General features: G+C 37.0%; 1 long non-coding RNA gene across 1 annotated transcript; it reads right to left on the bottom strand.

Annotated features, from left to right (window-relative positions):
- Positions 1-8,162: 8,162 nt before the first annotated feature.
- LOC138895003 (uncharacterized) lies at positions 8,163-8,855 on the bottom strand. The gene is made up of 2 exons (XR_011409189.1): positions 8,775-8,855; positions 8,163-8,460 (listed from the first exon to the last, which is right to left on the bottom strand). It is a non-coding gene; the product is annotated as an uncharacterized lncRNA (long non-coding RNA).
- Between the last annotated feature and the right edge of the window lie 3,325 nt (positions 8,856-12,180).

Below are 12,180 nucleotides of genomic sequence, written 5' to 3'. Positions count from 1 at the left end.
TTCACAAAAGAGCTCAAGTACCAACAAAAGCGCTTTTGAAATTGTTACCGGACAGCAACCGCTACTCCCACACACAGTGAACGCACCAAACATGTCAAAATCTCCTCGGGCTGCCAGCTTCTCAAAAGAATGGAAGCAAAATTTGGAGATAGTGCGGAGCTATCTTGTCAAAGCCCAAAAGCGGATGAAGAGGCATGCTGATCAGAATCGCCGCTTTGTGGAATACCAGGTGGGAGACAAAGTGATGGTCAAAATCCCAAAGCGGTACTTGTTTGCAGGGGTCCATGACCCTCGCCTATTGCAAAAATATATTGGACCCTTGTCCATTGAAAGGCGCATTGGGAAAGTTGCATACCGGGTGGATACCCCAGCTTGGTGGAAAATCCATCCTGTTTTCCATGTCAGTCTCCTGAAACCTTTTCGGGAAGATATGGAGGATCCTTCACGAAGCCAACTCATAATACCAAGTATTCGAGGCCCCAATTCAACCGGGAAAAGGCGTGCTGAAGCTATTCTTGATGATCGAGTGATTCACGCCTCAAGAAAAGATCACCAGGAGTTCTTGGTGAAATGGCAGGGATGTGATGCAGAGGAGAATACTTGGGAGAGGGGAACAAACCTCAAAGCCTACAAGAGCCTGATTGATGATTACCTTGCAAGGAAGGCGCCGAGGACGTCGCCAACTCAGGTGGGGGAGAATGTCATGGGCGGCTTTCCAGCCATGCCCCATGATCCCTTGGACGCGCCCCGTGGCGTCCTGGCCAGCCTCCCAACGCCCGTCGCCACGGTCGGCCCCGTGGTCTCGGCAGCTCCAAGTGACAAGCGCGCATGTGCCTCTGTCGCCCCACCGATAACCATCGCCAGCGCCCAGCCACAGGCAAAAGCCAACAGCGCCGCGCGCGCAGACAATGCCGCGCGCACAGACCCTGATGCTAAAGACAAAGTTGCTGCCAACGGACTTGCTGCTGCTTTGTAGAAGACTAAGTCCTTTTCATTGTAAATATAGAGTTGTTTTGCTGCATTTTCTTTAAGTGTGATTTTCCAGCTTTCATAGGTCTAGTCATGTAACTTTGGTTTATTTTTTTAAGCATTATTAAGGGGGACCAAGCAATCAAAACTTTCAAGCAAGCAAACAATTCTCTGTACTGGTGTCTCTCCTCCCCCCCCGACACCGTCTTGTTTTCTGTAATAGCTTTCATTCAATGCAATCAAGCTTTCTTTCATTCTCAATTCTCTTTTCTGCTCTCTTTCAATTGCTCATGACATTGGTTTTCCCGTACGGCACTGACAATCTAGTCTAGCATACGGAGGGGACCTCAGTTAGCGGACAGCAACCGTACTGACATCAGTTGCCTAGCCTTACGTCGCCCTTCCAAGGAACTTCAGGAAGGCGCCGCGTAACATAAGTAATAATACTTGGAAATTGGTTGATCTTCCTGTAGGAAAAAAACCTTTGGGTTCTAAGTGGATTTTCAAAAGGAAAATGAAAGTTGATGGTACTATTGATAAATATGAGGCAAGATTAGTTGTCAAAGGGTTTAGACAATGAGAAGGTCTTGATTATTTTGATACATACTCGCCGGTAACGAGGATTACATCTATTCGGGTGCTAATAGCGTTAGCTGCCATGTATGGTCTTGAAATCCATTAGATGGATGTGAATACATCCTTTTTAAATGGAGATTTGGAGGAAAAAATTTATATGGAACAACCTGAAGGGTTCGTGGTTCCCGGAAAAGAAAAAAAGGTGTGTCGACTTGTTAAGTCACTTTACGGATTGAAACAAGCACCCAAACAATAGCATGCGAAATTTGACCAAAAAATGTTGGCAAATGGATTTAAGATTAATGAGTGTGATACATGTGTTTACATTAAAAACACTCCAAATGATATAGACATTGTATGTTTATATGTTGATGATATGTTAATAATGAGCAAAGATATTACGGATATAAATGCTACTAAGCGTATGCTTGCTAGCAAGTTTGATATGAAAGACTTAGGAGTTGCTCATTTAATTCTAGGAATTAAAATTCATAGGGCTCCTCAAGGATTGGTATTGTCTCAATCTCATTACGTTAAAATGGTACTTGAAAAATTCAAGTATTTAGATTTCAAAATCGCAAAGACCCCCGTTGATGTAAATGTGGCTCTTACCAAGAATCTCGGTCAAAGAAGATCTCAACTGGATTATGCTTGAGTATTAGAAAGTTTAATCTACATCATGAATTGTACACGTCCTGATATAGCTTGTGCAGTAAGTAAACTGAGTCGTTACATAAGTAGTCCCGACCAAACTCATTGGATGGCAATGAAACGGGTTTTGGGGTATCTAAGACATACTCAAGATTATGCTTTGCACTGCAGTAAATATCAAGCGGTAATTGAGGGATATGGTAATGCAAATTAGATCACTGGATCATTAGAAACAAAGTCCACAAGTGGATATATTTTTCCCATTGATGGAGGCACAGTTTCTTGGAAATCATCCAAACAGACATGCATTGCTCACTATACAATGGAGTCTGAGTTTATAGCTTTAGATAAGGATGGAGAAGAAGTTGAATGGCTCCGAAATTTCTTGCAAGATATTCCATTTTGGCCCAAATCAGTGGCTCCTATAGGCATATATTGCGATATTCAGGCGACAATAGAAAGGGCTGGAAGCGTTATGTATAACGGAAAATCTCGTCACATACGATAAAGACATAATACCGTTAGACAATTTCTCTCTAGTGAAATTATCATAATTGACTACGTTAAGTCAAAAGATAATGTGTTGGATCCACTTACAAAAGGTCTAAATAGAGAGGCGGCTGATAAATCATTGAAGGGAATGAGACTATGGCCGAGGACAAGTCACTGTGGCGGTAACTCTACCTAGAAGACTAAAGATTCCAAGATCTAGGTTCAAGGAGATCAAACAAAGTCATTAGTGACGGTTCAACATTGTCAAATAAAATTTTGGTCTATTCTCATGATGAGACAATGTTCAGTATCAAGGATAAAGCGTTAAGGCTTTTTAATAGTTTCTAAGTTTGATACGGAGTATATCAAATAGTGTATCTATGTGATAACACGTTTAGGAATCACCTATATAAGTGTGAAGTGTAAGCCGCTTCAAGAAAAATTCTGTAAGGCTAGTTCTCTACGCACTTAGGAATCAGCGGTGTTCATGGCTAAAACGAACACAACAATGAGAACTAAAGGCGGTTAAAGGGTTGAATGTGTGAATTATGGCTATCTAGGTATACACCAAAGTTCAATGGTTCAAAGGTATCAAATCTACCGATTGATCGAGTATATCCGACATATGTTCACTATGAAAAGTTTAAAGGGAAACCTATTTATCCAGATGTGATTAATCCTTACTTGTAAATCACCCAGTTTTTTTTCATGCATGCATATTTTTAGATAGTCATTCCCCATTCATGTGGGGGATTGTTGGAATTTTTATCTAATTAGATTAGAGGTATGAATGGGAAATGGAGAGAAAAGATTTGATGTTTTCCTTTACTAAAGCACTTTGCCCCTCATCGGAAAATGGAAAAAACATCTTTGTGCTTATATAGAAAAGCACATCTTCTAACTCTTAAAGAGTAAGAAGTGGTGCCTCGCGCGGTCATCATCGTCGGTCGCTTGGCTCGACCTCGACTTTGTTGGACCAAATTTATTTCCCGTTTTCCGTTATTCTTTTTTTCTGATATTTTTTTGCGCGGATTTTATTTCGCGGTTAATTTCCTAACGGTCATTTTGAGTTTAAAATTCGCGAACAGACTTCTGCCTAAATGGTACCTCATGTGAACAGGTAGCTTCACACCTACTCAACCAAGATTGTTGCCTCATTTTTCACCACCAAATATATGCATATTCTCCCCTCTTTTGCATTTCTGCACTGATTTTCCAAAGCAAAACGTAAGCATAAGTATGGTTTACTGCTGTTTGTTGAGTTTGACGAAGTTCTGTAATTTTCATTACCTGTATTACAGAATAGTTGTTCTGTTATATCATGGGAGGGATTAATCCAATAACCTTGGGCAACAGTGAGGGGATTAAATTTCTTAAGGAAACACATTTTTTTGTTGGGATCTGAACTGTTATTTATTCTCTTTCTATTCTGTTTTTGCTTCTGTTTTGTTTATTTTTTGCCCAAATTATTTTCGAACACAGGTTGCTAACACTTAAAAGCTGGTAGAAGGGGATTAAAATAAAAAAGCAATGTACATATAAGACATCTATAACCTATATATATTTTACAAGTGCTTAAATCATTTTATTGGAAGAAGCTAAACTAATATGCCCCTATAAGAATGAACACACAGCAACAACGCAGTAAAGACACAACAAGGGGTAAAGCCGGTCCTGACTAATAATTCGAATCTTTACCAGTAGTCATTGTTTTGAAACTACTACTCACACTATAGAATGTAAAATTGGGAAAAACTCAGACATAAATGGTAAAACAGCTTACAAACCATATACCATCAGCTATTTTCAAGATTCTGGAATCATTCATAAAGAAAACTTTTGTCTATCAGAGTAATTCCATTATTTAATTCTAGACTGAAATCTGGTTTTCTTTTATAAATCTTAGTGGTGATGATGTTAAGAGTACGATAGATAGAGTTTTGATGAGCAATTGAACAAATAGATATAATGCAGATAATACAAAGTCATGCCAATGTGGGAAAATTTGGTGAACAGTTGAATAATCGCGAATGGTTGAAATATGATAGGCAGTACAATATCATTCAAAATAATTCTACCTGTCCACCACTTCATAAATAATTTCTTGATTTAGGTAAGTACACCACATCCCTAACGGTAACAAAATCCCCAATTCACATTGCTTTCTTTTCCCACGCGCCACCCATGGAGAGGGCGCCTGGCCCTATTACGGCGCGTCCGGAACAACCACTTGATCCCTCAGGCATGGCGTTGAGACCCCAGGATATATCCCCACCCAAAACTAACTATCTGAATGCAGTTGCTGGATCATCACCGGGCTCCAGCCGCCATTGAGAATCTGTCAAGGCGGAGATTATAACCCATAATGGTATGCCGGCGGTCATATTTGATGCGGAGGACTACTATGGTATTATGGCAGAGGAATGCAAATATACTATCAATGGCTGATTTCTAAAAACACGACCCTAAATTGAAACCATACGGGCTATAGTCAAGGAAACCATCCCAATAAAAGGCTCGATTAAAATCGGAGTCTATGACAACAAGAATGTCTTCATCGATGTTTACAACGAAGAGGATTCAAGACGGTCTACTTTAAACATGTTATTGAAATTGATGGTCAGCCTATGTGGTTAAGTAGATGGACTCCCGACTTTACTCCGGAGAAAGATAACCCTCTAAATCAGGTATGGATTCTACTGCCGAAATTTCCATTTCATTTACATACTTGGCATTACGTGAAACAAATACTGAGCCCTATTGGAACTCCAATGGCAATGGATGTCGCTACTAAAGGAAAAACTAGACCAACTGTAATGACCCAACCGATCATTTTAATTTTTAGAACCTAGTTCCCCTAAATAAAACTCTCCGTATATACTTTTATTAATTTATGACTTGCGGGGATGGTTGGTTCAGAATTTGGAAGTGACCGGGTTGAAATCGGAACAATTGGTTCCTTAGTTTGGCTTTAAAAGGCCAAGTTTTGACTTTGGTTAATATTTTAAGAAAACGACCCCGGAATAGGGATTTGACGGTTTCAATAGGTTCGTATGATAATTTCGGACATGGGAGTATGTTCGAATCGGGTTTTGGATAATCCAAGAGCGTTTTAGCGCCTAATAGTGAAAATTAACTATTTGAAGGTTTAAAATTCTTTAAATTTAGTTTGGAGTAGATTTTGGAGTAATCTAGGTCTGTTTGAAATTTTGAGTTTGGGAATAGTTCTGTATGGCGATTTAAGACTTGCACGCAAAATTTGGTGTCATTCCGAGTAGTATAAGTATGTTTCGGCGCGTTCGGAATAAGTTTGAAGAATTTGAAATTTCTAAGTTGAATCAATTTGGTTTGAGGTATGATTCTTAGTTTTGATGTTGTTTTACACGTTCCGAGTGTTCGAGCAAGTCCGTTTTATGATTTCAAACTTGTTGGTATGTTCGGGCAGGGCCCCGGGGCCCGCGAGTGTTAACCGGACAAGGCTCGGACCGATTTTGGAATTTGGAGGAAGAACTGAAGCTTTCTGCTTCTAGTACGATTGCACCTGCGCTTGGACAGCCGTAGGTGCGACCCTCACAGATGCAAGCTTTGTTCGCAGAAGCTGAAAGGGAAGGGAAGGCCTTCGACCGCAGATGCGGAATTTTAGCGCACTTGCAAACGCGCAGGTGCGAAGCAGTGTGCGCAGGTGCGAATTTGGTCCAGGCGAGTGAAACTCGCACCTGCGAGGAATTTCCGTAGGTGCGAAGCCGCAAGTGCGGTCACTCCTTCGCGGGTGCGAAAAACCTGCTTGGACATAACCTTAAAAACGAATGAGGCTCAGTTCATTTTTAGTCCTTTTTTCTTCCATGTTTGGGTGATTTCAGAGCTATTTGAGAGGGCATTTCAACTAGCAATTGGAAGGTAAGTTGATTATACACACCTTGAATTAAATACATAGATTATGGGTAGATTATAACCGGTAAATCTTAGAAATCAATGGTTTAGATGAAAAACCTAGATTTGTATAATAATGAGATTTTAACTACGAAAATGGTTATAGAATATGATAGAAATTATATATTTGGGTTCTTGAGATTATGGGTAACGTTTTATTCCGAAAATGTTCTGAATCCGGACACGTGGGCCCGGGGTGAATTTAAGAAATTTTACCATTTTGGATAGGGTAATTTATTAATATCTATACTATATTAAAAGCACGAAGGCCCTTAGCGAAATGTCGCTCACCTTTTTTACCCTTTAAAAATAGGTTTCACACTAGACAAAATAGTCATTTATATTATTTTCCTAATATTTAAAATTAATCATTTTATTATCTCCCTATTATTTAGGAATTCGAAATTAATTCAACTTAATATTGAAACGATATGAAAACCTTAAATATAAGGTTAAGAGTTTTAGAATAGAAGGACTACAACACATAATTAGTTAATTGAATACGTAAAGAAAGATTTTAAAAAGATTTGAATTTAAATGCAAGGAAAGATTTTAAATATAAAATAGCTAAAAAATCCATAGCTGAGCAATTGTCTGCTTTCTCCACAAATATGGTTCATATTGTCTGCGGCTTTATCCACAAATTTGTTCAGTCTGGTTTTGTTGGTCTTGAACGAAGCAATTGAAGACCATGGAGCTATTAAGTATTTTGACAATTCTTTTGTAAGTGGTAGATGAATCACTTCTGAGTAATATCTTTTCTTGTTGTCTGCTTGTGTGCTATAGTTTTTATTACAATAGAAGAACTCTTTTATTTTACAAGTATCATTATGAAACCTATTCGTTTTTCTACCTCTTTTATTTAATTTGATAAATAAAATTCTTGTGGAAGAAAAGACCTATAAAATATGTAAACTTAGAAAATTAATTATATATGTTCCAAAAACTTATAGGAATTAAGTTGCCTATTAGAAGTTCAAAATCATTAATAGATGCGCTACTGCTCCAACAATAGTCTTATATAAGAATAAATTGTTGACGAGCAAGCATTGTAAAAAGCTCAACATCAAATTTTAGAAATACTTTTGTAATGACACATAATAATTGCACGTAAAAAATACATAGATTAATATATTATGTGATTTTTTTAGTTTATACTTATTAAATTAAGGTACACGCACAAAGTGCGTCCGTACATTCAAAAATGAGGATAATATTTAAAGAATAGCTCTTTATAGGGCCAATCCTGTCAATCACCCGATGAGTTTGGCTAGCAATTTGAAAGGCCCTCAAGTGAAAGGCTCGGCTGGGTTGGATTATTGAATTCTATAGCCCGGATTGGACCAACCCGCTTTCACAGCTCTAACTGCATGCTTTCTGTTATGTGAAAAGTTTCTCTTTTTAATGCATGCTTTGGATTAGAACTACGTACCCCATTTTATAGATTGTATTTAGAACTGTCTTTAATTTGTATGCAGAACACCCAAAGAAAGAAAACTGCGTGACAATGAGACAATTAATTCTAATCAAAGGAGAAATGATAATTAGACAAAAGCGTGAAAGTTACATCATATCATTAAATGGGATATCAGAGAGACACATAACTTTAATTTAATTACTAGAAGTTGAGTAATAATCCTTTCAAGAATTCTATTAATTAAGTTCCAGTACATATTAAGGAACCATTTTGACGGAAAAGCTTGCAGCCTTTGGGTGCTCCGCAGCAGTTGATACATTTTGGAAAAGACTTCTTAGATGCGCAAGTCATGAATGTCACTCTACCATCACAATTCAGGGGACAAAATTTGGCTGCCTCTGCATTCTCAACTGTGCTTCCAATCACTGTTTCAAAGACAATAGATAGGAACGTCTTCTTGTAAGAGTTAGTTTTTTTTTTTCCTTCAATTTTTATATGTGGATATTAACATGTTATGACATTTTATTGTATGTGTTTCAGGTATCCAAATTTAAAGGAGCAGCAGACCGTTTTGTCTATTTTACATCGTCGTAAAAGTAGCATTTCATACGTAAATAAGAAAACTAAATTCATCTAAATATTTTTAATGAAGTAACTACTGCTATTATTTGGTGCTAAGTTTATATGCTTCTTTATGGAATATATGAAAAGAAAGATGAGCATTAGGTAAAAGGCATACCACAGAGAAAGAGGAGAGTGAGGATACCAACTTTGCTAGTCGCCATATTGTTTGTTTAATTTACTGCTATCTCTGCTTGAAGGATGTGACCATAATTAGGAAGTATTTATAGCAAGGGAAATATTACTTAAGAATGGAATATGACATTCGAAAGTATCCAGGCAATAAAGTACAATACATTTTTGGCAGAAGCATGTAGCAATCCGGTCCACAATAAGTGATTTTTTTGGATGTTTTTACACAGAATAAGAAATCCACTTTTAAACATTAATTAGCAATAAAATTGACCATATTAACATTTACTATCTCTTCACATAAACACCCCTAACATATAATCCAATATTATTTACTCCAAGGGCAATGTAGGAAAAAAATAATTAATTTATTCTTGAAATCTGAAAAAATTACTTATTTTTTATCACAAAAAAAGACAAAAAAATCACTTATTGTGAACCGGAGAGAGTAATATATTAAAAGAATTTTACACCATCAGGTAATCATCGATAAAAGTGAAATTGAATTCTGGAAAAATAAAACAAATTACCTTATAGAAAGTTAAAGTATATATACTGATAATATAAAAATATCATTAATGTGACTATTTATAAGATAAATCCAATTTATATATGCCCTTTAATAACAAAGCAACAACGTATTAAAGACACAACAAGATAATTCCAAAAGTAATGCTCTGCCCGCCGGCTTTCTTCTATCTTGGTCAACAATTTCTTCTGTCTGTTTTTTTCCTAGTTTTTACTCGGTCTACACTATTTTTTGTCTCTGCTCTCCATATGTCTTCTTCTCGCTTATTAATTTGTTGCCTTTGATCACCAATTCCTGACCTTTTATTTACTGTCTCAACTCTCAATTGAGCTACCATGATTTATACAACTATTTAGGAACTCGTGGCAACTTGAAATTGTAATGTAGATTAGTTTAGTTACAGTTCTCTTGCATTTTCGGTAACTAGTTATACGATACGTGCGTTGCGCGTGTATCCCATCTCAACAAGTACATATTTTTTTAAAAATCACATAAATACTATATTAACTAATTACATTTGAGCTATAAAATAATTTTAATTATTTAAGTGCGAGTACCTGAAAATGACGATTCTTGATTCTATTTAGCAACTCAATAAATGAAGAAACGGTGGTAAAGAAGTTCTTAATCATCTTAGTCAATATTTTCAACTTAAGATTTATTCATTACTATAATTTCACGAGTTGTCGCGCTTTTTTTTTTTTCATCAAAGAACACATAAACTCTCGAAGATTTAAGAGTTTTTTTTTTTAAATTATTTTTTGAGAAGTATATATTCTTATGTTCATTCTAAAAAACATACACTGTATCATCTAACTAACAAAAGATCTTTTTTGGTCTCACAAGCAAAATGTGAATTATTTTAGTTCTTTAATTAATAAGAAATACCGTAAAAATTATAAAACAACTAAAATAATAAATAAATTTTGAGAATTTGGCCAAACCGGCTCATGTTCAATCAAGATTCACAATTAAGACCACCAAAATGGGGATTAGGTAGGAGACATCGTGGGCTAGAGAAAGAACCTCCTCCTTCTCTCTGGGATAGTTAAGGACAACTTAGGAAACCCTAAACTCCCTCGCCTTACTATTTTTTTTCCTTGCCGTAGTGACACCAATGGATCAGGACATGGAACTAGAGGATCAACAAGCCATAGCAAAGAAAAACCCAAAGGAGAACCAAAACGAGGATCTGCGTGTTTCCTCCACCTCTCTAAGGAGTGAAACTCTAATTCAAACTAAAGAAGTAGGGGTATCCAGCTTCTTAGAAAAACAAAAATCTAGTATTATTGAGTCACAAGATAAGAACCAAATCTGGGTTCAATGATACTTTGAAAACCTCGTACCAGAAGATGAATCCTAAAATACTCTTGAGATAGATGTCTTCATTCCCAAGTCCTCGTCAGATAAGGAAAGAATTTATAAAAATTGGTCTAATGCTTTAATCATAAAAATCTTTGGAAGAAGAGTAGGTTTTCAGTTTTTACAGCAAAAGCTTCACGCTATATGGAAACCTTCAGAACCCATCTCCTTAATCGACCTAGGATATGACTATTACATGATCAAGTTCACTAAGGAGGAAAACTATAACAAAGCTCTTCATGAAGGGCTATGGTTCATAGGAAACCAATTCTTGACAGTGAGAAGATGGGAACCAAAGCTTGTTGCATCCAAAGCCTCACTAACATACTCAGTTGTATGGGCAAGACTACCTGAACTACCCACGAAATTTTACGATTATGATATACTTCAACGGATAGGAAACAAACTAGGGAGAATTTGTATTGATGCTAGTACAACCTCTCGTTAAGGGGAAAATATGCTAGATTTTGTGTGTTAGTACCCATAGAAAATCCCATGAACACCCATGTAATAATTGGTAGACACAACCAAAGGGTTACATATGAAGGGTTTAGCATATTGTGTACAAGCTGTGGACGCTTAGGGCACAACCAAAATTCATGACCAATTCAAAAAATCCAGGCAGTATACTCGAGCAACGATGAGCCTGCTAAAAATGCTAGCGATATGAAAGAACTAACCAACAAATTAGATCAATGGACAATTGTTTCACATAAAAGGAAACAAAAGCCAAGTGTGGGGAGCGCAACCTTCAGCAACAACCACACTAACCATGGGGGTAAGATGATCCAAAACACAACAATGGCGGGCACGTCCTACCAGATGGAGAAGGGCTTGATAAGCTCATCCAACACATGGCAAGAATACAAGTCAAAGCCTTATATTACCCTAGCACAACATGAATATCCAGAGGGTACTAAAAAACCTCAAATATTAGGCTCTAACCATGCTAGTCAAAGCATAATTACCAACCCAATAAATCTTGACACGGACCTAACAATAAATGACCCTAACAACTCTAAAATCCAAAAGACGGACCATTGCCTAGAAGACAAACAAAGCTTGCTTGTCAATAAGCCAAAAAATACCTTTACACAATTGGACACAGTAAATACCTTATAACCTAGAAATCAAGCTAGCCTTAAAGAGTCAATCATAGGACAAACTAAAGACCTCAATTGCATTAACTCTCTGATAAAATTTAGCCTAGAAAGCAATCAAAAAGAAGACCTCATAGCCTCTATGGACATTGAAACAACCTCAGGCTTTGAGGAATCGATCGTTACATTTATGGGAGACAAGACCCCGCCCTTCAAATTGGATAGACTTCCCCTAAATAACCATTTTAGTACACCTTATTACAGAACACGGAGACAAGGATTCAAATAATAGTAACCGTCAAATAAATTCCAAGGGAACTCAGCCACCAAAACAACGACCACTAGATCAATGGACATGCTATAAACATAGCACTTTTAACCAAAAAAAAAGTTCTAAACAA

This window comes from Nicotiana tomentosiformis, chromosome 6 (assembly GCF_000390325.3).
Source record: "Nicotiana tomentosiformis chromosome 6, ASM39032v3, whole genome shotgun sequence".
NCBI classification, from domain to species: Eukaryota; Viridiplantae; Streptophyta; class Magnoliopsida; order Solanales; family Solanaceae; genus Nicotiana; species Nicotiana tomentosiformis.
The sequence above is the reverse complement of the archived record's forward strand: the minus strand, read 5'-3'. Positions and strand labels throughout refer to the sequence as shown.